This window comes from Dipodomys merriami, unplaced genomic scaffold (assembly GCF_024711535.1).
Source record: "Dipodomys merriami isolate MVZ:Mamm:240054 unplaced genomic scaffold, mDipMer1.0.p SCAF_1, whole genome shotgun sequence".
In the NCBI taxonomy this organism is placed as follows: domain Eukaryota; kingdom Metazoa; phylum Chordata; class Mammalia; order Rodentia; family Heteromyidae; genus Dipodomys; species Dipodomys merriami.
Genome location: NW_027202270.1, coordinates 78586183 through 78610787, shown reverse-complemented (window position 1 = coordinate 78610787; position 24605 = coordinate 78586183). Strand labels below are relative to the sequence as shown.

The window sequence follows — 24605 nt, the reverse complement described above, 5'->3', positions numbered from 1 at the left end:
ATTAACCAGTATTTTTATCTAGAAATCTACTCTTAAAGAAAGAAACAAAATCATATGAAAATTAACTTATAAAGAATCAGACTGGGCCTGGTGGTTTACCCCTGTAGTCCCAGCCATATAGAAAGCATTGAAGTCCAAGGCTACCACAGATAGAAAACAGAAGATCCTATCTGCAAAATAATTACAATCACAAAGACAGTGTTTTTCAAGTGGTAGAGTATTTGCCTATATATGTAAGTCCTGAGTTTAAGACCCAGAGCCACCATGGAAAAAACAGAATTTAGAAAACAGTATCATTTGTTCATAGTGAAAATTTAAAGTGGCCAAATTGCCCTCCATTCAGTTCTATATCGATCTCCATCTTTGTCTCTATGCAATAAGTTGTGCTGGGGCCTTTGATTTGAGGTACATGGTCCTGGACAAACAGCTTCTAGTATACCAGGCCCCTTTTGTACTAATCAGGACCCCCTGGGAGAAAAGTCCATGATTTGGGGGTTTAACAAGGTTCTTATGGGACATATATACACAATAAATCTGAAAGTACTAGTTTAGATGATTAACCCTGAATTTCCTCATGATTCTCAATCTACAAAGAAGAAACACTGATGTATTGGGTTTGATTCTCCATTTAGAAACAAAAACAGACATTTTACAAACTCCTTAGAAGTTCTAATAATGAAAACCAGTAAACAAAGTTAACTGGAGATATAGTCACTCCCTCTCCTCCCTTTGTTTTCCCACAAAGTTGTAGTAAAGGGTCTTAAAACACAACATCGTAAAAGGCAGCAGAAAATGTCAGGCCAGTAGAAGTTTGACAGTGCATACTCCTGCAATTACTTGTTTTAACCACAAGATAGTGCTCATACATTGGCAAGAAAAACAAACAGGTCTCACAACTAGGATGACAAAATAGGGTCCTTACAGGCTACCTACCATTGCCCCTCCCATATCAATGATAGACATCACCAATCAATGACAGGATTCTCTTCTCCCAGACTAGATAATGCACCAGAATCATTCTCAATGCAGCTGCATTGGCTCATGAACCAAAACTAGCTTTAGGAGGGGACATTTCTAGCATCCTTATTAAAAAATGGCCAAACATAGCCGGGGGCAGTTGGCTCACTCCTGTAATCCTAGCTACTCAAGAGGCTGAGATCTGAGGATGGCGGTTCAAAGCCAGCCTCGGCAGGAAAAGTCATGAAACTCTTATCTCCAAGAAACTACCAGAAAACCGGAAGTGGCTCTGTGGCTCAAGTGGTAGAGTTCTAGCTTTGAGCTGAAGAGCTGAAGGACAGCACTTAGGTCCAGAGTTCATGGCTCATGACTGACAACAACAAAAAAAAGCCCAAAGATGATAAATAATAAGATTAAGGATTGATAAATTATAAGGGGAAATGGGTGTTTGAAGCAAACAAACCAAATTTGAGAATGGACTACTCTCATATCCAGAAACATCACTATTCTCCATTATCTTCATTCTCCAGATTGTTTGAGTGGAGATTGAGATTTGAAGTTAGGATTACTAAACCTTAAAGACAGAAAGATTCATATAGATTGTCAAGCTCAGTGCTTCTTTCATGTAGGAGGAAGAAATCACAATGCTCACATCACACTTCCTCTTATAAAAGCCCAACCAGAAATGGATACCATCTAAGCAGATAGTATTATTGTTCCAAATGGTTCCACACAGCCCCAGCAGCTGCTGGAGACCCATGTGGGTAGGCATTCAGAAAGAGCCCTAAGGTCTTTTAGCTCCTGAAATCCAGACTCATATAATGGCACATTGTGTTCCTGGTGTGAATTAGCAGCCAGCAACAGGTGACCATAACAGAAAAAGGTCTTCCTGGGGGCCCTGCAAAGTGACTTCTAGGAGCATTGAGTTCTTAGGTCCCCAAATGAATCACAGACTTAACACATTTAAAAACACAAGTGATTTGTATTTCACATCCATGCCAAAATAATAAGAAATTTCATCCCTTTTCATTGTCTATCAATAAGAGCACTATTTATTTTGTTACATAGGGTTGACAGTGAGAGGAATATACATCTCAAATCCAATCAATATTATCATCAATTTTATCCCCATATAACTTGGGAACTATCTACCTTTCTCTATCTCGCCTAGTACTATTCTTGTCTTATACATGGTCATCTTTCACCCAGACTTCCTTAATATCTTATTAAAACTAGTATCCTCACAGTTGTTATTTACATCTCCTCAGTCTGTTCACTACACAGTAATCAGAATGACTTGGTCTCAAGTTGGAATTCTGACTATGCCACTTGTATGTACATAAAAAACATTCCAGCATTCTTATCAGATGGTTTTCATAACACTCAGGTCCCTACATAATGTGACCCTATCTGTCTTTCTTGACTCACTCTTAACTTTCCCCACCTCTGCATAGACTTTAGCTCCCAGCACAGGGCTTTACCCATGCTGCTTCTTAGCTCCTGATTCTCTTCCTCACAGTAGCCTATACAGATGCCTCATGGACCAGTATATACACTTGTGGAGAAGTATTCCCTCCTTAGGAGACTTGCATCAGCTTATAATTATCCCCTCATTGGGGCATTGCTTGATTAATGCCTGTCTCTTCACCTACCACCCCACTCTTGGTATTCTGCCAACACAGTAAATAGGCCTTCTGAGCTCATCATTTTACCCTCAGTGCTTCACCAAAGATATAGTCCATAGTAAATAAGCAATAAACATTAAATGAATGAATGATGAAATGAATGAAGTCTTCTGATTTTCAAGAAGTAGTTTTTGATAGCATCAGCTAATTATTCATAAAGTCATCTAGATTTTTTTTACCAAATTTTTATCTTACCTTGTGGTATATATTTGGCATAAAATCCAAGCTACAAAATCCAAGCTCCACCATTCCTTTGGGGCCACACTTAGTACCATGATACCTTGTGTGTTCTCAGACTAAATTTCCCCTATTATAAATTGAGTCAGAGATGCTAACTCTATAGACACACAAGTGAGTGAGTCCTAGGGAACGGATAATGATCAGCTTGAGAACTAAGAGCAATAGGACACACCTAATGATCTGGCATTTATTAGAGACACAGAATGGAAGAACACCATGAACACTGTGCCCCTTTACATCCTAGTCTGCAAGCAGTTTCTAACATCCAAAGCTGAGCTACACAGAATGATCCACATATTTCTAACTTGTGCCACAGCCCACTGGATCAGTCTTTCCATTATAGTTAAAATAATTAGAAAGTATAGTCTTGTGCATGTAGTCTTGACATATTCGCATGGGACAAGTCTGTGAGTTCTCATGACCAGACTTTCTCCCTCTCCCTATTTGTCTGTTCCTGTGTCTCTTCCTTCTCTGTCTTTCTCATTTGCAAGAGAATGATGCAAGAGAATAATATTGGGCAATTAGGTAAATGTTTTCTGTGCAAAATTACTTTGATCTCAGAGTGACAATCTTTTGGCTTATTCCTTCACCAACAGAATACCAAACCTGAAATTAACGATCAGAATGTGTTGACCCAACAATGTGGCTTCCAGCTCATTTGAGCAATATATTGATTAGAATAATCCCTTTTGTGGATCCTTAGAGTATCCCTATCAAATTCTCAGCATTGGAGTAGCCTTTGATCTTACTTCAACATGTACCCACAATGGCAGATGCCACTCATAAAATACACTCACCTAGACAAAAAAGCAATTAGGTTGAGTTCTGTGAGCGATTCCAGCAGGCTGGCTGCAGCTCCATCTCTCCAGGCCCACTGCTGTCAATGTCTGTATATATTTCACCCAGTAAATCCATGCTTTGTATCCTTCAAGCTCCAAGAGAAAGAATGCAGTTTCCAGGGACTTCTTCTTGAGTCGGGAGACTCCCTAGAAATGATCTGAGAACTAGCCAATAATGACTGGCTCCTTGGTTGTGTTGTGAAATGTCCTATGATCTACAGAGCAGAGAGGAAGCTGCAAGCATACCATCCCATACCCTGGGGGAGCATGGACCCATTGCTACACTTCCTCCTTCTAATTGAGCTCCTGGGGTCAAATGCTTTCTTAGGCCATGATATTCACCTGGTTTCTTTTTCAATTTTAACTACAATAAAAACAACCTTACTTTTAAACTAATATATATATAATTTATTTGTATGTGTATGTGTACATGCATACACTCTGACTTGTGTCTATGGCCCACCCCAGGCAAATGAGACAGCAGTTTGGGGAAGAGGGCTCAATCATTGTAGTTTATCAGGGCTTTTTAGCACCTTAAGTCACTGCTTTCAAATTTGTTTACCTCGAATGTACCTTATACCTTTCACATATACACTGAAAATATACTTATTGATAAGATACTCACTTTACTGAGTTTTTGTTTTTTTACATTTGAAACATCGTGTTGAGCACGAGAATGCCAGGCTCCCTAGAGAAATCCTTCTTTCATACTGATGCTCTGAATGTCCTTTGCTTAGCCCCTCGATCCTCCCACCTGTCCTTTCTTAGAGGTCTCTCTGCCTCTACCACCATTCTAACCACCATCCTTTTCCTGAGGATCCCTGAGTCTAAATCATTAGCCCACACATCCACTTTGTTATCCAGATGAATATATCTAATTACATATCACATAAGCACACTTGGGTGGCCCATGGACAAATCACACACAACAATGACCTACCTTTTCCCCAAGCCCACCCTTTTTTCTCTATCCTCTTGGTAGTCCCACCACCCATGTGGTCACCCACATTTCTGAGAGTCTTTCTCCCTCTCTACTGTATATTTTTTTCTTTTTGTCGGTCATGGGACTTGAATTCTGGGCCTGAATGCTGTCCCTCAGCTCTTCGGCTCAAGGCAAGCGCTCTACCACTTGAGCCACTGTACCACTTCCATTTTTCTGAGTGGTTTATTGGAGATAAGAGTCTCACAGATTTTCCTGCCTGGGCTGGCTTTGAACTGTGATCCTCAGATCTTGGCCTCCTGAGTAGCTAGGATTACAGGCATGAGCCACCGGCACCCATCTCTACTATATTCTTACATCTATCCTTAAAAATCTCTTGTCTTCTTTCAGGGGCACAGGTCTCTAATTCAGGCATTCATATTTGTCTCTAAGGCTGCTGATACATCTCTCTGCATGTAATATTTTACTGTATTCTCCTCTTGAGTACAACCCACAAGATAAATTGTCTCTGTAGAGAACTGAATTGTGACAAGGTTTTCTGTTGTCCACAAATGACATGTAGTGTACTTAGACTGACCCCACAGTGCCTTCCAGGAACTAGCTCTTACTTAACTCCTCAGTTGTAACTACAGTGAACTATGAGCCTATTATTAAAGCTATCACAACACAAAGTAGTTCGCTGCTTCCTTTGACAACTGGATTTTGATTCTCTAGCCACTTTGCTCAAATATCTTCTGTGTCTATAAAAAACTCACCTTGCCACCAACATATACATACTATTTGACTAATTCTATTGACATTATGTTAAGTACACACCTCAGATAATGGATAACTAAAAAGAGTATATTTATGTGTGAACTCCCCAAAATAAGTGATTATGCAGTAATAATACTGTGGTTGTCTTTATATTTTCAAAAGCCAAAACAATGGCTGAAATAGTTAAAGTACTGATTGAGGCTCATGCAATTCATGAATCAATAAAGCCATGCATAAGCTACCGAGGAAGCTTAAAATTGAATAACTTTAGTTTTATATCCACTTACAGATCTAAAGATGGTTTCTTTTTTCTCAAATTAGTACATTCCCCAAAGGTCCATTACACTCAAATATAAACAAAACAATTGGATTCAGAATTGGGAGACTCTAGCTCACTAAAAGGTTCCAAGTATGTAGAGAAACCATATTCATTATTAAGTCCCAGGCTACATAAAATAACAGGAGGCAAACAAAAAAATACAAAACAAAACAAAAAACAGGAGGCTTAAAAGGCAACAGAGCCTAGGGCTGAACTTTCACTACCATCATTATTTTAAATTTTTATTCTTTTTTAAAATTTTATTTTATTGTAAAGATGCTTACAGAGGGGTTACAGTTACAAGAGTAAGGTAATGAGTACATTTCTTGTCAAGCATTGTTACCCCTCCTTTGTTTTTCTCCTAGTATCCCTTCCCCCCACTCCCCTATCCTTCCCCCCCAAAGTTGTAAAGTTCATTTCCAACATGTGTCTTTGTGAGTATCATTGTTGCAATGGGTCAACCTATGGCCTTGTTTCAGCACTTTGTTATTCCCCCTCCCCTCCCCAGATTAGACAAATGTATATACAAGATGCAGGGTACCAAAATCAAATACAGTGACAACAGGGGATATACCATAGGGGGAAGAATATAAAAAGAAACAAAAAAATCACATACTACATTAAAAACAACAACAACAAAGAAAATCTCTGTTCATATCTTGGGGTTCATTTCACTTAGCATCATCTTATATGGTCATAATGTACACAGCTTTTGAGCTTTTCTGCTCATCTGATAAAATTATCCTAGATGTGTACTAATTATTGCAAATAAGGGAAAACATGGGACCTATAATTCTTCGGGTTTGGCTTACTTCACTTAAGATGATTTTTTCCAAGTCTTTCCATTTCCTTACAAATGGGCTGATATCATTCTTTCTGATGGAGGCATAGAATTCCATTGTGTACATATACCACATTTTCTTGAGTGGCATCTGGATTGGTTCCATTATCTTAGCTATGAATAATGCTGCAATGCACATAGTTGTGCTGGTAGCTTTAGTATGGCCTTGTTTGTGATCATTTGGGTAAATGCCCAGAAGTGGGATTGCTGGTCATGGGGGAGCTCTATGGATCAAAGACCTTGAAGTAAAAGCAGAAAACATTACAGGAAGGAACAGGAGAAACTATAGGGCTCCTTGGCACAGGCTGAAATTTTCTTAATAAAGACCCAGAAACACAACAAATCAAAGAAAGGTTGGACAAATGGGATTACATGAAACTGCAGAGCTTCTGCACAGCAAAGGACATAGCTAGCAAGATCAATGGAAAGCCCATGGATTGGGGGAAGATCTTCACTTGTCATACAAATAACAAGAGCCTCATATCTAAAATATACTTAGAACTCAAAACATTAAATCCCCCAACAACAAATCCTCAAAGAAACAATAGCCCCCTTAATAAGTAGGCTAAAGACTGAAAGAGAGACTTCTCTGAAGAGAAAATAAGAATGGCCAATAGACAAATGAAGAAATGCTCAACTTCTCTGGCCATAAAAGAAATGCAAATCAAAACAACATTGAGATTCCACCTCACCCTAGTTAGAATGGCTGTAATCAAGAAATCTAATAACAACAGATACTGGAGTGGACGTAGCCAAAAGGGAACCCTACTGCATTGTTAGCAGGTGTGTAAACTTGTTCAACCACTCCGGAAAGCAGTATGGAAGTTCCTCAAAAGAAATTTAATTGATTTTATTCACAAAAGAACTGCATGAGGAATCACTCCTGTTCTGCTGACTTTAGATCCATCCATTGCTCCGAGAGTTCCATACATAAACCAATCAGTTGCACTTTGGGATTTTAAACCAGAGATGTGAATGCATGGAAAACAGCTACTAACATAGGAATTAGACATTATGCTATGCTTGTTTTATTAGAGATCTGTGTGGAAATCACTGAGCCATTAAGTAATAAACTCTGTTTGACCTTGTCAAAAATCCCACACCCAGCAGCATTTGAGAACTTGTTTCTCACTTTTTGTTCCAAGTTGTTTAAACTCTTGTTGAGCATATGAAAGCTTTCAGTTATCAAAAATGTTCCTGTAAGTGTTCATTATTTTATGTTCATTTACACCTGCCTAACAGTCATCACCAGAGGGCCAGGAAATATTCAGAGAACCACTGAAGTGTGAGTAATAGTTAATAAAAAAAAATTCCTGCAGTTTTAATTATAAACAAAAAGCAAGCATTTTTCAACTCTATTAACTGGATCTGGAATATCCCGGGAACTGCTGGCTGCTTATAACCATACATAAATTATATTCATCTTTCATACCGAGTTAGTGCAGCATTGCAGAATGATATACAACATAAAGTCATGAATTTCAATATTTGTAGAAATACTACTTCTACCACCTGTTTTTAAGAAGTCTATCTAACTCAGCCTATAAAATAGAAATTAGTAAGTACCAACTGTCCCTTTCTTGGGATCTTTCCCATTCTGTAAGGCAAAGCCAAGGGTCACTTATGATATCAGTTCTAAAATAAATGTTGAAATAGTAATTCATTATAGGAAGGAATCAAAAAACAAATCAGTATCAAAACCTCTTCTTACAATTTGAAATGTAAGGATGGAAAAAAACCTACCTCATTCACTTTTTCAACCAGTATTCTTGCTTGACTTCTGGGACCTAGATGCTGAATTAGATACTAAAAAGAAAAAAAAACCTGTCTTTTCCCTTGAAATTTGTATAGGAATTGTGTAAACAGTAAATATTCAACCACAGAAGAATGAAGTAGGCTAAAGAAGGCCAAATGTTTGGGGGCCATCTAGCCAAGTCCCTCCATTTGGATATAGAACCAAGGAAAACTCTTTAAGAAGATGGGTTATCTAAGACAAAAACTCAGAATAAGCATGTGCTAGTCCAAGGAAGGAGATGACCATGAGGGTAGTGATACAGGCAAAGGATCCTAGAACCAGAAAGAATATGGCATACTGTCACATTTAAAGGCCAAATTTGGGACTATAACTTTCATTTCAAACAGATTTTTTTTATGGCAGGTTAAAAAAAGATGTTAAAACCCTTCAGAGTTCAGAAACGATTATACAAATCTTGCAAATTAATAAATCAACCAATAACTGGTGGTACTTCTTAACAGGAACCATATATACCATTTTGTTGGATGACGCTCAGGAAATATAGAACAGAATTAGATCCTATGAAGGGAAGTACAGCTCACTTCATCAAAGAAGTCACCAGGAATTCAGATTAAAGTAAAAAATCCTTGTTCTCAATGGCAGGAGATAGCATCAAAGCTTTAAATCACTATAAAAATGCATAATCTTGAGTTCTATAGCCCTCAGTGAACAGAAATATTTAAAAGGCTGATTTGTTTACATGATCTTGAAATAGAAAAATTGAACATTCTTATCATTCTCCTTGAAATAGAAAGTGAAATAAAGAAAATATATGGTAATGTATCTTCCAATAGTAAATATTCACTAAAAGCATTGATGATGATGGTAGTGGTGATGATCATGATCTATGAGAAACCAATTAAAACAAGAGGGTTTTTTTTTTGGGGGGGGGCTCCAGTCGTGGGGCCTGAGGTCTGGGCCTGGGTGCTATCCCTCAGCTCTTCAGCTCAAGGCTAGCACACTACCTCTTGAGCTATAGCACCACTTCCGGCTTTTTTTTTTCTGCTTATGTGGTGCTGAGGAATCGAACCCAGGGCCTCATGCACGCAAGGCAAGCACTCTACCACCGAGCCACCTTCCCAGCCCCAAAACAAGAGGGTTTTTTTATTTTACTGTTTGCAGTTAGTCTCTTTTCTTCCATTTTAAAAAAAATTTGGTTTATTCCCCGACGTTGCTCTTTCAGATTTCTGTATCCTTTGTCTTGTACATAAGTTTATCTGATTTGGGAAGGGAAAGGGGAAGCACAGAAATGGTGGGACAAAGGGTGAACCAATTCAACAGTGATACTAGACATTATGTTGGGAATGAACTTCACAACTTGAGGAAAGAGGAAACTGTACCCTCACCTTTACAATAAAATTTAAATTAAAAAAGTGAAAATAAAAAAAAAGAAATGAGTTAATTATTAATATAACCCACTATTCCAGATAGGAAACATATTTATTCCTTAAACAGTTCAGACTCAAATGTAAGAGCTTTCTGAAGAGTTAAAGAGGACCCTAGGCTAGGGATGTGGGGAATCCTGCCAGTCCCTTTCCCCAGAGTGTTCTCCATCTGTGAAAGCAGATGAGCTAGATGAATTATGTAACCCACTCAGGGTCATCAATGATTCCGAATCACACAGACTTTCTTCAGCACTATCTGAGGTAAGCTTCTGCTTACAGACAATGGCTAGGGCTGAAGATTTGCTTGAAAACAAAGTATCCAGTGTTTGTTTGGGACAGAACAGATCACAACAAGTAAGGCTTCCAAACCAAACAGTATTGGTTATCACTTGGCTTTGTGGATAACAAGACTGACCTTGCAAAATTATTTATGTTTATGTACATTTAAACATTTTAAAGAGATTCTTGTCGCTATAAGATCATCATGTAGTAGGTTGTATTAGTTTCTAGGAAAATTATTCTATTTCCATTCAAGTGCCCTGTACTTTCCTCAAGCCCCAAGTATCATATATCTACCAAAAATAAATTATCTTCCCCATCCTACATTGTGGTCTCTTTCACATTTTCTTTCTCTTTCAATTATTATCATCCATTTCCTGTGAGAGTAACAGACAATAGTAGTAGCTTAATTGCCAAGACATATAACATACAGCCGACATGGCCAACCAAGTTGACAATCTTGAGAATATCATTAAAAAATAAAAGTCACTGCTTAGAGTTAATCAACGTAAAATGTCATGAACTTTGTCCATTCGAATAAAAGGCCTAAACAAAATTAGTAAGCATAAGTTAAGTGAACAAAGTGGTTAGGGCTTTAAAAACTGAGTCTATTTACCTGGACTCAGCTGTTCCAGCCAACGTGAACTCAGCTGGGATTTTACCAAGCAAGAATCACTTACTCAAAGCTCATTCTTCTCTTTCTCAAAATTCGCAATGATTCCCACCTGCTTCTCATATCTCGTACCCTCCACATGGAATTCAAGTGTTACTTAACCTTGGCTTCTAATAATTGCCCCAGTAAACTAATTGGCTTAAAAAAAAAAACTAATTGGCTTAAACTGAAGAATTGGACGGAAGTTAGAAGTCAAACATAAAGGTATGTAGAGGGGTAGCCCTTCCTCAGGATTATAGGGTGGGGTGGGGTGGGAATCTGCTCTCTGGCTCTGTTTCTCCTGGTGGCTTTGTGGGAAGTCACTGGCATTCCTTGCTCCATAAAAATTTATTCCTGTCTCTGCTTGTATCTTCACTTGGATATTCTCTAACCCTCTGAGTGTCTGTGCTCAAATTTTCCCTATTCATAAGGGGAAACAAGATCAAATTCTGAGATTTGGGAGTTAGGATTTTAGTAGATGAATTGTTAATCTTAGCCACTACAAGTCTATGGAGTAGTAATTAGAATGGAAGGGGGATACTACTTGGAGTCAGGTATGCTTAACTTGAAGTTTGGCTCTACCATTTCTCTGAGCTTGTCTAGTAGGAAGACAAAGACAAAATGCTTATTATACACAACAATACGAGGACTATGCAGGGAAAGACAGTCTTGCATATTGCAGATCACCAATCAAAACCAGCTGTCCAAATGACATAATATCAGGTCTGTCCTCTGTTCTAATATACCACCACTTATTGTAAAACCAAATTTGTTTCCTTATTCCATTATTCCAAAATTGAAAGGCTCTCAAATGTCTGTTTAAGATTTGAAACAGCTTCTCTTTGCATAATAAGTTTTTATTTTGTTTCTTTCTGTGACATCTTTTCATATTTGAGTTCATCTGACCAATGCAAGTAGTTATGGTAGAAAAACAATGTGTTCAACAATATTTAACAATATTCTCAAAAGACAGACATTTTGCAAATCAACTTTTCTAAGTAAACCAATGGGAATTGAATAAAATTGTGAGATGTGCCTTCATTGTTCCGTCTATTCTTTCTCTTCAATAACTGCTGACTGCTTGGGTATTCCTGTTGCCTCTACTATGGTCATTGACAAAGGTACTCGCAGAAAACAAACACTCATAATATTTTGGGATTAAAAAAATTCTAGGGTTGTTGGAAATAGGCAGGCAGATCTCACAGATTATCCCAATATAAATATGAGAGATTTCTACTTATTAGGATAATTTTATAGCAAGGGGTAAGATGATAAGTTTTCAAATACTAGTATGAATTGCACTACTTTTCTACCTCATATAAGAAGTACTTCATTTAATTTGCATGAGGGCTGTATGGGCTAGCATTGGCCTGAAGGCTGATAAATCTTAAATGCAGTTCTTCTTCAGGGAGTCTCGGACAAGATCTAAGCTGAAAGAAGGGAGCTCAGTAAAACTTATGACAGCAGTCATGTGAAGGATTGATAGGGAGAATTTTCTGCAAGTTCCTCTATCAGGGTGAAGACCCCCATGTTGGTGCCAGCCTATGGAAGAAATCTTTGATCAGGAAAGGGTGAGATGTGAAGCTGCTAGCACTGGGCATTCCTCATCACAAAGATGGGGAGGTGAAGCCTGGATTTCTTTCTGTAAAATATTCTGCCCTTAGCTTCTTACATAAAAGCAAAGAGCAGATCTCCAGGGAATTGACAAGGTCAATTCTTAACTCACATCACTGTTGAATCTTCTGGGAAACAAACTCAAGCTCACTGAAAGAGAAACTCCCAATATGAAAAGCAAGATATGGCTTGAAATTTGGTAGAAACTTCACATTGATATGTGAGTTCTTTAAAAGAAAAACTTGCTTTGATTTTAATCATTTAAGAGGAGAATTATTGAATCATTTCTATCATCTCAATTCAAAATAGTGATCTAACTAATAACAATAATGTCAGCATGAATTAAAAAATGAGTATAAGAAATAGAATAAGATACGTCAATTTTTAACAAAGGTTTATTCCAGTAGGAAAGAACTAAAAATAGCAAATACCACAATATTAAATGTGGCAAAATTCTTTTGTTACCTTGATATTGATGTCTTTGAAGTAAGATTTATGGAAACTTTAGAAGCAAAGCTCAGCTGAGGGAGAACATGAAACAGGGATAGCGAATGCTAGGCCATTCAAGTTCACCTCTACCTGGAAGGGAAGAGGGAGGGGCACACTGCAGCTTGCAGGAGTTTTGTTGATTGCTGGAGTTTGACACCTGTGTTCACCTCCCTCAAACTCAGCCAAGGAAAGGCATTAGGAAATAGAAAGGGTGAGAATGTAGGCAAAAGCTTCTAGATGTGAACCTGGAATTGGCATCACAAATACTGGTGGAGAGGCTACTTTTAGAGTGCAACAGAAAAGGTAAATAAAAACCTGATGAAGGAAGAGACATGTAAAGAATGCAGAGAATAAAGAATATAGAATAGAGAGAGAGAGCATCACAGAAAGAGCCTCCCAGCTTCCTGAGGGCACTGGCATCATTGCTTCACTTTCTCTTGTGGTGCATTTCCTTTTAGAGGAGGACCTTGCCCTCATTTGGAAGTGAAGCTACTTTTGTGAGGTTCTACTTCTTACAATCACAGCTTTGTAACAAACATTATAGGAAGCTCAAATGGAGCCAGGTCAGGGACAATGGGGCCAGAGAGATGGTGTCTTTGGAGGAGAAGGAAGAATGGTTTGTGGAGGAATCTGGTAGCCAGAGAAGGCCCAGGGTAATCATTGAACAGCTAAAGAAGGACTCAGAGGAACGAATATTTAATACAAATAAAACAAAACAAAAACAGCTATCATTACAGAGCTTGGCAAAATTGTGGAGAGACTAATTGAAAATCTGTATCAATTGATAGACAAGAATTCATGTTGGGAAAGCCTACTTGAGGATTTCTCTTTTTTGGCATTTTGTATGAGGTCTTCAATTCTTTCCCCCTAATGTGTCCACTAAAAAGAAATCCCTTTCAAAAAGAACACTCTTAGTAGATTATTAAAAGAGACAGCATGAAGCCTTCAATAATATTTACGAATACATGCAGGAGAACTAACTCAATTCATTCTTCATATTTTCAGTTAACTGGTGGTATGGGCTCCATTTCTGACTATATAACACAGTACAGATAGACTTTTGTGTATTAAAATTAATGAAAAAAAGGCAGAGATTTGGGGGGGTCTCAGTAGTTCTCCCAAATTAAATATACTTAAGTAACTGTGAAAACTGGTCAGTTTACACATAAAGTCATGCCAATTTAAAACAGAAAAGTTCCATTGATATTGACCAAACTTTTGGCTCCTATTAAATTGCTACATAAATATATAAAGTTGGTCTGTAATACTATATGTCTGCAAAAACATATTTTTGGCAAACAAAAGTCTTTCCATTTTTAATCTCAATCTTCCTCACCCTGTATTTTTAAATATTTAAAAACTACTTTCAGTTCAAAGTATCCTAATGTCTTCACCTCTTCACTCCCCCAAAACCTATAGCCTTTTCTCCATTTTCTACTTTTCCAGATTCATGTATAAAATGATTTCAGATTAATGGTGATTACAGTTGTCAGTATTTCAAAATGTAGCTTCCAATTGTCAATGAGGCAAGATCTGAAGTTGTATGTTAAAGGTGTATAGGTTTATGATTGCTGTGAGTCAAACTGTGGCTTTCTAAAAGTTCTGCCTGTGTCTTAACTCTTGTAACCTGTGACCTTATTTGTAAGCCAGGTTACTGAGGATGTAATTAAAGATCTCTAGCTGAGATCATCCTTTACATCTTGCAGGTCATCATTAGAGGCACTAAGAAGACAAAAATGAAGAGGTGACAGGAGAAGGTAAAGAAAGAAAAGATGAAGGTAGGGATTAGAATTTTCCATCAATTGGGGCTGGGAAGGTAGCTCAGTGGTAGAGTGCTTGTCTTGCATGCATGAGGCCCTGGGTTCAATTCCTCAGCACCATATAAATAGAAAAAGCTGGAAGTGGCGCTGACTCAAGTGGTAGAGTGTTCGCCTTGAGCTGAGGAGCTGAGGGACAGTGCCCAGGCCCAGAGTTCAAGCCTTACAACCAACCAAAAAAAAAAAAAAGGAATTTTCCATCAATTAAGAAGCATCTGGGACCCTTAATGCAGAAAAGAATGTTAGTAAACAAATCATAGTTCAATAAAGAAACACAGATACAACACATAAAGAAGCATGTAGGGCCAGAAAGAATCAAAGAATAATTCTCTTCTACAGCCTTCAGATGGAGCTCAGCCCTGCCTCAGATAGTAGGTCTCCAGGACCACAAGAAAACTATTTTGTCCTTTTAAGCCACTGAATTAGTGGTGCTTTGTTATGTCGGCGCTCAGTCACTATGATTAAAGGGCAATGATTCAATAGCATCCACTTATTCCTTTTTCATTAATTTGTGCTCCATTTATGAATGCTAACTTTTTACTTGTGATATTCTCATTTAATATAAAATGCATATTTGGTCTTTGGTCTTGACCTGGCACAGAGCTTCAAAACCCTTGGAATTTCCTGAGTTGTAGGTAGAACAAGAGCATGTTTAATTTTCCTGATAAGCTCCTTTCCAACTATAACTGAGTTTATGCTAATGACATATCTTGGTGGATCCTTAGATTTTTTTAAGATGGGGCTGGCTGCCAGAAGAACCAACCCTGTGATCATAGAGTTTAGACTGAAGTACAGAAAACTGAGCTTATCAGAAATAGCCAAGGACTTAATTGATTGTAATTATATAATAGTGCTGTATTAGTGGTAAGCTAGGTTATTTTATTTTAGACTTTGTTCTGTGTGTGTGTGTGTGTGTGTGTGTGTGTGTGTGTGTGTGTGTGTGTGTGTGTGTGTGTGTATTTGTGAAAATACCATCCAGAGGGGTTACAATTACACGGGCAAGGTAATGAGTACATTGTTGCCTCCTCCTTTGTTTCCCCTTCCCATCCCTTCCCATCTTCCCCTCTCCCCCCCCTCCCCCTGCCAAAGTTGTAAAGTTCATTTTTTGACATAACATCTTATAAATCTCATTGTTGCAATGGGTCCACCTGTATCCCTATTTAAACAATTTGTTTTTTCCCTTCCCCTCCACAAATTATACCAACATCAAATACAGTGAAAACAGGGGTTATACCATGGGAGAAGGACATACAAAGCAACAAAGAAATCATCTTATAAATATGTTAGAAATAATTGCAAGAAAGAAAAAACATTTGAATCCTTATCTTAGGGTTCATTTTGCCTAACATCAATGTATTTTATACTGGGAGGATAATGAACCTTAAAAGGGCATAGAAGTTCTGTGCCCATCCCCACACCTTGAACCCTCTTTCATTTGTCTGTTCCTTCCATAAATCCTTTATAATAAACTTTTTCTCCTGAGTTCTGTGAACTTTTGTAAGAGTTAGCCAATCTGTGTCCCATACATTTGTTGTCAGAAATGTTAGCTCACACTTGTCTGTAGGAGGCTAAAATCTGGAGGATCTAGAGGATCTCAGTTTGAAGACAACATGGAAAAAAAAATCCTGAGAGACTCCAGCCAGTAAAAAGCCATGTTGGAAGTGTTTTTCAAGTGTTGAGCACCAGCCATGAAGAAGAAAGCTAAGCAAGAGCTTGAAGTCCTGAGTTCAGGCCCTAGTACTTGGGAAGGAAGGAAAGATAGAAAAAGGAAAGGAAAGGTAAGGAAAGGAAAGGAAGAAAGAAAGAGAAGGTAGGAGAGAGAAAGGAAGAAAGGAGGGAGGGATGGAAGAAGGAAGGAAGGTAAGAAGTCAAGGAGAAGAAAATAATGTTCTGTGTATAAATGCAAAGCATTGTATTTGATTTTTAAGATAAGAAAAATTAGCATAGATTCACCAATTTACTTTCCAAGGTGAAATACTGTAGTGAACTATACCAGTAAAACCAGAAGATATAGTTAATCTCTGAAAATTGTTTATTAAAAACATCACAAAGCTGTTTCAAATGTCCAAACATTTAAATATTTTATGTTTCAATGTTGATAAATGCCATATGACTGGACGAAATCTATTTCCCATAAGAAAATTCAGTTTGTTACACTATTGTATTTCTACAAGGGAAGAGCCGAACAAAACTAGAAAAATACAAATACATATAATAAAATCTATGCTTCTGGTGTCAGAATTAGGAGACAATTTAATTTTAGACAGTTTGTTGAATTCCTAGGATATTTTAGGCTTTGTGCTTGGCAATTGAAATGTCAAACATCTCTTTATCACATTCATTTAATTGAATAGGCATGTAAATGCATAGGTTAATATATAAACAAGCAATTCAAAACACAATATTTAGTGATTTTGGGAATATAAAACCTTTAACCTCAGTTAAACAAGAGCTTAAAATCACTGTTTAAGCCATATATGTTCATATATCTAACAGATTCACAAATTTTAAAATCTGACTGGTAATGAGAAAATCTTGATAAAATGTTTAGTGTACATATATGTATGGACATATATAAATAATTCAAATATACCAGTAATAATTTAATTGGTTTAGGGTTTGCTGAATGAACCCTTATGACCACCATTAGGAGCTGTAGATGAGAAAACAAGCTCTACTCAAATATAGAAGAGATTGAAAAGTTCAAGCAAACAACTGATTACATCTACTCATAGCATATTCTACAGTCATGGCAAACCATGCCTGTAAATATATTTTAATCTTACAAAATAATTCTGAAGGTTAAATGACAGAATCAAGAGGCCTATCTACACTATTATGTTAACTATAGACAAATTACACATAGAACTTACAAGAAAAAAAAAAAACTTACCCTGTTATCATGGATTATTTCTGGGAATTTCCATTAGTGTGATTCTATCATATGGAACAGGGCTAGAAAGATTGGTACATAGTATTATATTATAAATTTTGTTGAAATATGCTCCTTTTCTACTGTATTCATCATACTTTTATTATTTATTTATGTTTTGGTCATGGGGCTTGAACTCTGGGCTTAAGCGCTGTCCTTTAGCTCTTCACCTCAAGGTGAGCATTCTACCGCTTGAGCCACAGCACCACTTCCAGTTTTCTAGTGGTTTATTGGAGATCAGAATCTCATGGACTTTCCTGCCTGGCTGGCAATCCTCAGATCTCAGCCTCCTGAGTAGCTAGGATTACAGGTGTGAGCCACTGACACTCAGCTTTATCATATTTTAAAGAAAATGATAATTCTGCTCATATTTTAAATAACACAGCCATATATTCAAGAAAACCTAAGAATGAATGAATTTACAGGTAAAAAGCTCCAAAATCATGTGGCACACAGGGCCAAGAAACCAGAACTCCCCATCCTTCCCTGTTAAAATAGTGAATAACACATCATGTCACAACAAGAGCACTGAATTATTTGTATCCAAGTGAAATGCATGTGGCCCAGAGTGGTATTTTCTATGATCTACGACTACCCCCCAAAAGCGGCTTCCCACTTGTCCATGATACATCAAACCACTAAGAAAATCCTAGGCCATAACTAATAAAAAAAAATCAGCCCCCAAATGCATTTCTAAAACAATAAAATTCTAAATTCATTAGGGTTGGGGCATTTATTTTTATAAAGAAAATAATTAATGGATAATTAAAATGCCATGCCTCACTGATTACTAGTGAAAACCAGTATTTCCACAGTATGAAAAACTACAGAAATTGATTTAATTAAATTTACTTTAGCTAGCACCTCATAATAGTACAGTAAATGGCCCGTGGCGGATATGCATGGCCACATGGCATTGTAAGTTATTTCTTGTATGTGTTACTAAATGTATTTAGTCTAGCCACAATGTTTTATTGAGTTTTTAAAAACCTGGACGTCTAGTGTTTAACACAAGACTCTTGGTTCAAATGACTATTTCACATTCAAGTGAAGAGAATTAGAATTTTCAGGGAAGTGCCTATCTAGATGTAATTCTAAGAACTCTAGGTTGACAGTAGTTTGAAGGTGGATGGGGCAAACTGACTTCAGTCACTGTAAGCCCCTCCTGTCAAACGCTAAATGCGAAATGCTACTCTTGTAGAATGTGCCCCTCTGGTACACTCCCCATACCCTCACACTTTTACCAGTTCCCAATTCCCTTCTCTTAAGTGGAACAAAAAGGACCAGAATCATTTCAATGCTCCTTATGTCACCTTTTGGAGGGTGCAGAAAATGAAATATTTAACAGCTTGGTCTAATCATTGGGGAGTCCTGCTGATTTGAAGTCAAGTGTAAACAGTGTGTGTGTGTGTGTGTGTGTGCGTGTGTGTGTGCATGCGTGCGTGTGTGCGTGTGTGTGTGTGAGAGAGAGAGACAGAGATAGAGACAGAGAGACAGAAAGAGATAGACAGAGAGAGACAGAGACAGAGAGAAATTGAGAGACAGAGAGAGAGAGAGAAAGAGACAGAGAGAGAAAGAGAGAGAGAAGGCCCCAGTAACACCTGAGCAAGACTCTTGACTGCTCTTAGTTGGGCTTGAGCCATTGCCCGTCACTTGAGCATCTTGGTCTATCCCTGTATACCCAGGCATACTACACTTTGCTTCTCTAGGCAAAGGTGGCCCAGCTATTGTGCCTCAGTTTCCTCACTCCTCACAAGGTATTTTTTAATTGAATGAGGTAAATGACTGCCTTCTAGTTTTGTGAACATTTTTGTCTGACACCATATTTTGGCAGGAAGGTATTTAGACTTCTTGTTCTATTGAACTATTGAAAGAAGAGCTCGCAAGCAACACATATCAAGAGCACAATGGTACGCAAAGCAAAATTATAACATAAAACATCATTTTTTGCATTTAAAAAATCAGGAAATCTATTCCATTTTATACTTATGTCATATTATAATAAGGGCTTATCTACTGTTCCTCCTTACAAATGGCTATTCTTCCCTCCTGATACAAACTATCTTGGTACATCCTCTTCTTTATCAGCTGGTGTTCATAGCAAGTGGTACTCTTAACCTTCTTTCTTCAGCCTGCCTTCCTGCCTTCCTGCCTTCCTGCCTTCCTGCCTTCCTGCCTTTCTGCCTTTCTGCCTTCCTGCCTTCTGCCTTCCTTCCTTCCTCTCTCTCTCTCTCTCCTATCTCTCTCTCAACCTATCTCCCTTCTGAATATTCTCCATCAGAATTAAATGATGAGTTAGATGTGTAGTCAAATCTTGTATCTCCCTCTGTTGCCTTTTCCCCAAACCTCTGGCTTACCACTCTAGTTGTAAGTTGGATCTAGTTAAACTAGATCCAAACTCTCTAGCAAGCCTATGAGACCAAACATAAACTGGCCACTCCTAAAGGGTTTATTCTCATAATTCACAGTTGTTATGTCCAATAAAGTTGCCACCTACCATAAATTAGCAAATCCTGAACCATTGCTTCTAGGAGAAATACACAGTTCAGGTCTGAGAGCTTCTAGTCATAACATTTTATCAAAATTGGTCAATACATTATCTTGTTTTGTGTGTGTTTCTGTTTAAGGATATCTTATGGACTATGCAATGTTGATTCATTAGCATTGAACTCAAGGCCAAAAACCTTGGAACTCATGTCTAGACAAATCTTATCAAACACATAAGAGACATTACAGGCTTCTTGAGCTTAGGGGAACTGGACAGTAAGCACTTTACCACTGTACTTTGCAGCATTTTAAACATTGACAACACTGACACAAGGCATAGAAATGTGAAACATGTGGCACTAAGTAGACTGTGGAAAGCAAATTTGTTCACAGTATGAGAGCTGAAACAAGAAGGCACTGCCTTGCTGGTTCAGCCTCAGCTGGGAGCATGTGTACATCCGCACACTTCAGATGGTCTCTGAGCTTGATGGTGGTGACAGGGAAAGCACTGCGATGACTGATGTGGGGTTACAAATAAATTCTGGTGAGTATGCAAATTTGCAAAAACAGAATCTTCAAATACCAAGGATTTACTGTGCTTTTGACATCATCGAAAATGTCCTTTTTATTGTCATTTATTTCTTCCAAACTAGTGGCATCTGTTTCTCAGCCAGCCATGAGTCCTACTTCAAAGTTTTGTACCTGCTCTTCTCAGTGCCCAGACTGAGCCTCCCCTAATCTTTGAAGACCTGGCTCCTTTTCACTACTGTTATGGTAACAGTCAAGAAAGACATTTGTCTTCCTCAGCACTGTGTCCCCAGCACCTACTAAAGAGACATTGTAGATAGGGACTCAGCATATGATGATTCAATGAATGAATGAATGAATGTGATTGAATGAATTACAAGTATTTTCTTACCATGCCTTTTCTTGGCAAAATAGAAAACTCAAGCCACCAGTTCTTTGACAACAACTAAAATTTGGGATAATAATTATAGATTTGCCCAGTCCCTAATTCAAAAATTCACTGCTTTCCAAAACTATCCTTTATATAGTTCCAATCCATCATCTTTCTACTGAGTGGAATCTTGTTCATTACACAGACTGAGGTGTCATTAGATCAGCAGCAGTATTGTAGGTTAGAAGCAACCTGGGAGAAAAAGGAGCTTTCAGCCAATTTTGCTGGATATTGATACAAATGGATATTCTCTTAATCCTTGAATGAATAGGGGATGGATAAGGATAATTTCCCTCCATTTAACTATGTTAATTTGCCTTAAAAGAAGAATCACTTTCAAGAGTCTTGGAGAATGCTTTTAGAGAAAAATGAACTGGAGAAAAGATAGGCAGAAATGGTCTGGGGAGTTGGGAAGGAGTTACTTTGGCGAACTAGAATTCAGCATGAGATTCTGGTCTCAGGTGGGTAAGAAGGGAGTTAAAATATAACCTTAGAGGAAGAAAAGGGAGAGGGTTTCAGAACCCAACTTCACATCTTACAGTTTTAATCAAGGCTGAATCTACTGCATTTACACTTCATGTGGCACCCAAATCAATTAAGCTCTATGTTACATGAAATAACTCAAGGATTTTTCTCACCATAACTTCTGGAGGGCTTTGGGCCTGCACCTCCCAAGGATTGAGGTTTAACTTGTTCAGGATATCTGTGAACCTTTGAGTCATATGTGCTACCTTAGGTACCCTGTATGTAGCCTTGAGACTGGGTACCTGTGCCTGGTGTTGTATGTGGCCATTCTTGTCCAGATGCTGTTTTTATCTAGAAAAGGGAATAAACAAGCACCATGGAAGGACAGAGACAATAGGTTGAAACCACTTTATGACAGGTTGCATAGGGGATGCTGCTGCAGCTGCTGGGGGACCAAATGGAAAGGTTGTACTGATAGACATGCTGTGATCCTCTAAAAAGAACAAAAAGCCTGGCGCCAGGGGCTCAGGCCTGTAATCCTAGATGCTCAGGAGGCTGAGATCTGAGGATCATAGTTTGAAGCCAACCCAGGCAGGAAAGTTCATGAGACTTTTTTTTTTAATTGTGAAAATACTGTACAGAGGGGTTACAATTACATGGGCAATCCCAATCCTCTCCACTTCCCCCCCCCCCGCACCCAAAGTTGTAAAGTTCGTTTTTGACATAACGACTTGTACATCTCATTGTTGCAATGGGTCCACCTGTATCCCTATTTAAACGATTTGTTTTTCCCCTTTCCCTCCACAAATTATACCAACATCAAATACAGTGAAAGCAGGGGTTATACTGTCGGGGAGGGACATACCAAGCAACAAAGAAATAATCTTATAAATGTGTTAGAAACAATCGCATGAAAGAAAAAACATTTGAATATATATCTTAGGGTTCATTTCCCTAACATCACCTTATCTGACCTTTTCTGCTTGACTCAGACATATACTAGATATTGCAAATAAGGGAAACCAATGGACCTATGTTTCTTTGAGCCTGGCTTACTTCACTTAATATAATTTTTTCCAAGTCTTTCCATTTCCTAACAAATGGGGCAAAGTCATTCTTTCTGATGGAGGCATAGAATTCCATTGTGTATATATACCACATTTTCTTGATCCATTCATCTATTGGGCATCTGGGTTGATTCCATATCTTAGCTATAGTAAATAATGCTGCAATAAACATAGTCGTGCTGGTAGCTTTAGTGTGGTCTTGTTTGTAAACATTCGGGTAAATGCCCAAAAGTGGGATTGCTAGGTCATAGGGGAGCTCTATGTGGAGTCTTTTGAGGAACCTCCATACTACTTTCCAAAGTGGTTGAACAAGTGGGATTGCATGAAGTTGCAGAGCTTCTGCATGGCAAAGGACATAGCTAGCAAGATCATTAGAAAGCCTACAGATTGGGAGAAGATCTTCACTAGCCATACAACTGACAAGGGTCTCATATCTAAAATATACTTGGAACTCAAAACATTAAATCCCCCAACAACAAATCCTCAAAGAAACAACTGCCCAATAAATAAGTGGGCTAAAGACTTAAAGAGAAACTTCTCTGAAGAGGAAAGAAGGATGGCCAATAGACACATGAAGAAATGCTCAACCTCCCTAGCCATAAAAGAAATGCAAATCAAAACAACATTGAGATACCACCTCACTCCAGTTAGAATGGCTAAAATCATGAGACTTTTATCTTCAATAAACTACTCAGAAAAACAAAACAAAACAAACAAACAAAAAAACCAGAAACAAAAACACAGAAGTGGTACTGTGGCTCAAGTGGTAGAGTGCTAGCCTTGAGTACAAAGAGATTCAGGGATGGCAACCAAGCCCAAAATTTTAGCCCTAAGACTGGGGGGGGGGGGGGGGAAGCTGGTGTTGCTATTCAGACCCTATGAGTTTATGTTATTGCTGGTGATGAAACTAGGGACAGACAGGTTTGAATGAAAATGACCCCCATTCCCACCTTGCCTGTTCTGAATCCCCACCTGCCCAAATCAAAGGAAAATCTGAGAAGAACCTACAAACAAAAAACAAATGAAGGAAAGACAGATGTTGAGAAAATAGTTTAGGAATAAGTTTAATGATTAATTAAGTAAATCTGATGAAAGTGGGCACTGGGCTGGGGAGGGGAGGAATGCAAGTATCTCTCTCAGCTGAGTAACTTTCATTCTCTCACAGTTTAGTGCAGATGCTAACTACTCAGCTGCATTCCTAGAGAACATTCACCCTGGCCAGAATTTAGTTTTTATTAAAGCCAGGGGTCAAAGTCCATATTCAAGTGCTACTGTGTCCTGTCTTCTGAGAGAATTTGGATTGTTCTTATCAGATTTCAATGGTCCCACTTAGAGGTAGGGGCAGACTTAGGCATTAGTATTTTTAAAAATAGAAATGTAACATTTCTGACAATTCTCTTGAGATTTTCTAGGGCTCTGATCCTACAAGAGCATGTAGAGAACATTCTCTCAAGTGGGAAGTGGGACATTCCTGTCCAGGCTCTCCCTTCAGCCATGTTTGTCTTTCCAATGATGTGAATTTAGTATGTTAGCATCTAAGGCATTGGAACATGAGTTCTGGGGTAAGGAATGGTGGGTTATCTGTTAGGTACTCAAGACGAAATAGTGACTCCAGAATTTCGCCCAAACTTGCAAGGAAAGAGGTTCCATTGTTCAGATGCTGAACAGGGAGGATTTTCAAGTTTTCTTAAAAACACAAAAATGTTTGCTTTCAAGATAACTGTGTTGTTTCCCTTTAGGGTGTGTGTGCACACAATTAAAACAAGCAAAACCAAACTAATCTTCCCTTCTGTTGGCTTCTTTTAAAGCCTTGAATGATTGTTTTTTTTTGTTTTTTTTTTTGTTTTTTGTCCTTTCAGTCCAAACTAGATTTGCCTAGCTTCTATTTAAGAATAATCCACTTACCACAGCATTCAAAATGATTAAGCAAGCCTGGGAAGATGAATGATAAGGGAATGAAGGGTTTGGTGAAGGGGGGGGACACTCAATCCTACTTTATAAAGCCCTGCTCAGGGACAGTGACTGCCATTTGCTTAAAAAGCTGAGCCCTGAGGCCTATTAAAAAAAGATCCATTCTGCTTTCCAGAG

The 24605-nt window shown here is 38.2% G+C and overlaps 1 protein-coding gene across 7 annotated transcripts in view; it reads right to left on the bottom strand.

The window, feature by feature from the left end:
* The window catches only part of Nckap5 (NCK associated protein 5), a 959972-nt gene that overhangs the window by 705173 nt on the left and 230194 nt on the right, over positions 1–24605 (bottom strand). For 2 of the 7 annotated variants that reach the window (XM_070024312.1, XM_070024303.1), the window contains exon 2: positions 17502–17563. The exons of the other annotated variants lie outside the window; for them this stretch is intronic. The gene's annotated coding sequence lies outside the window, so the exon portion shown is untranslated. The remainder of the gene's footprint in view (positions 1–17501; positions 17564–24605) is intronic. 7 annotated transcript variants of the gene reach the window in all.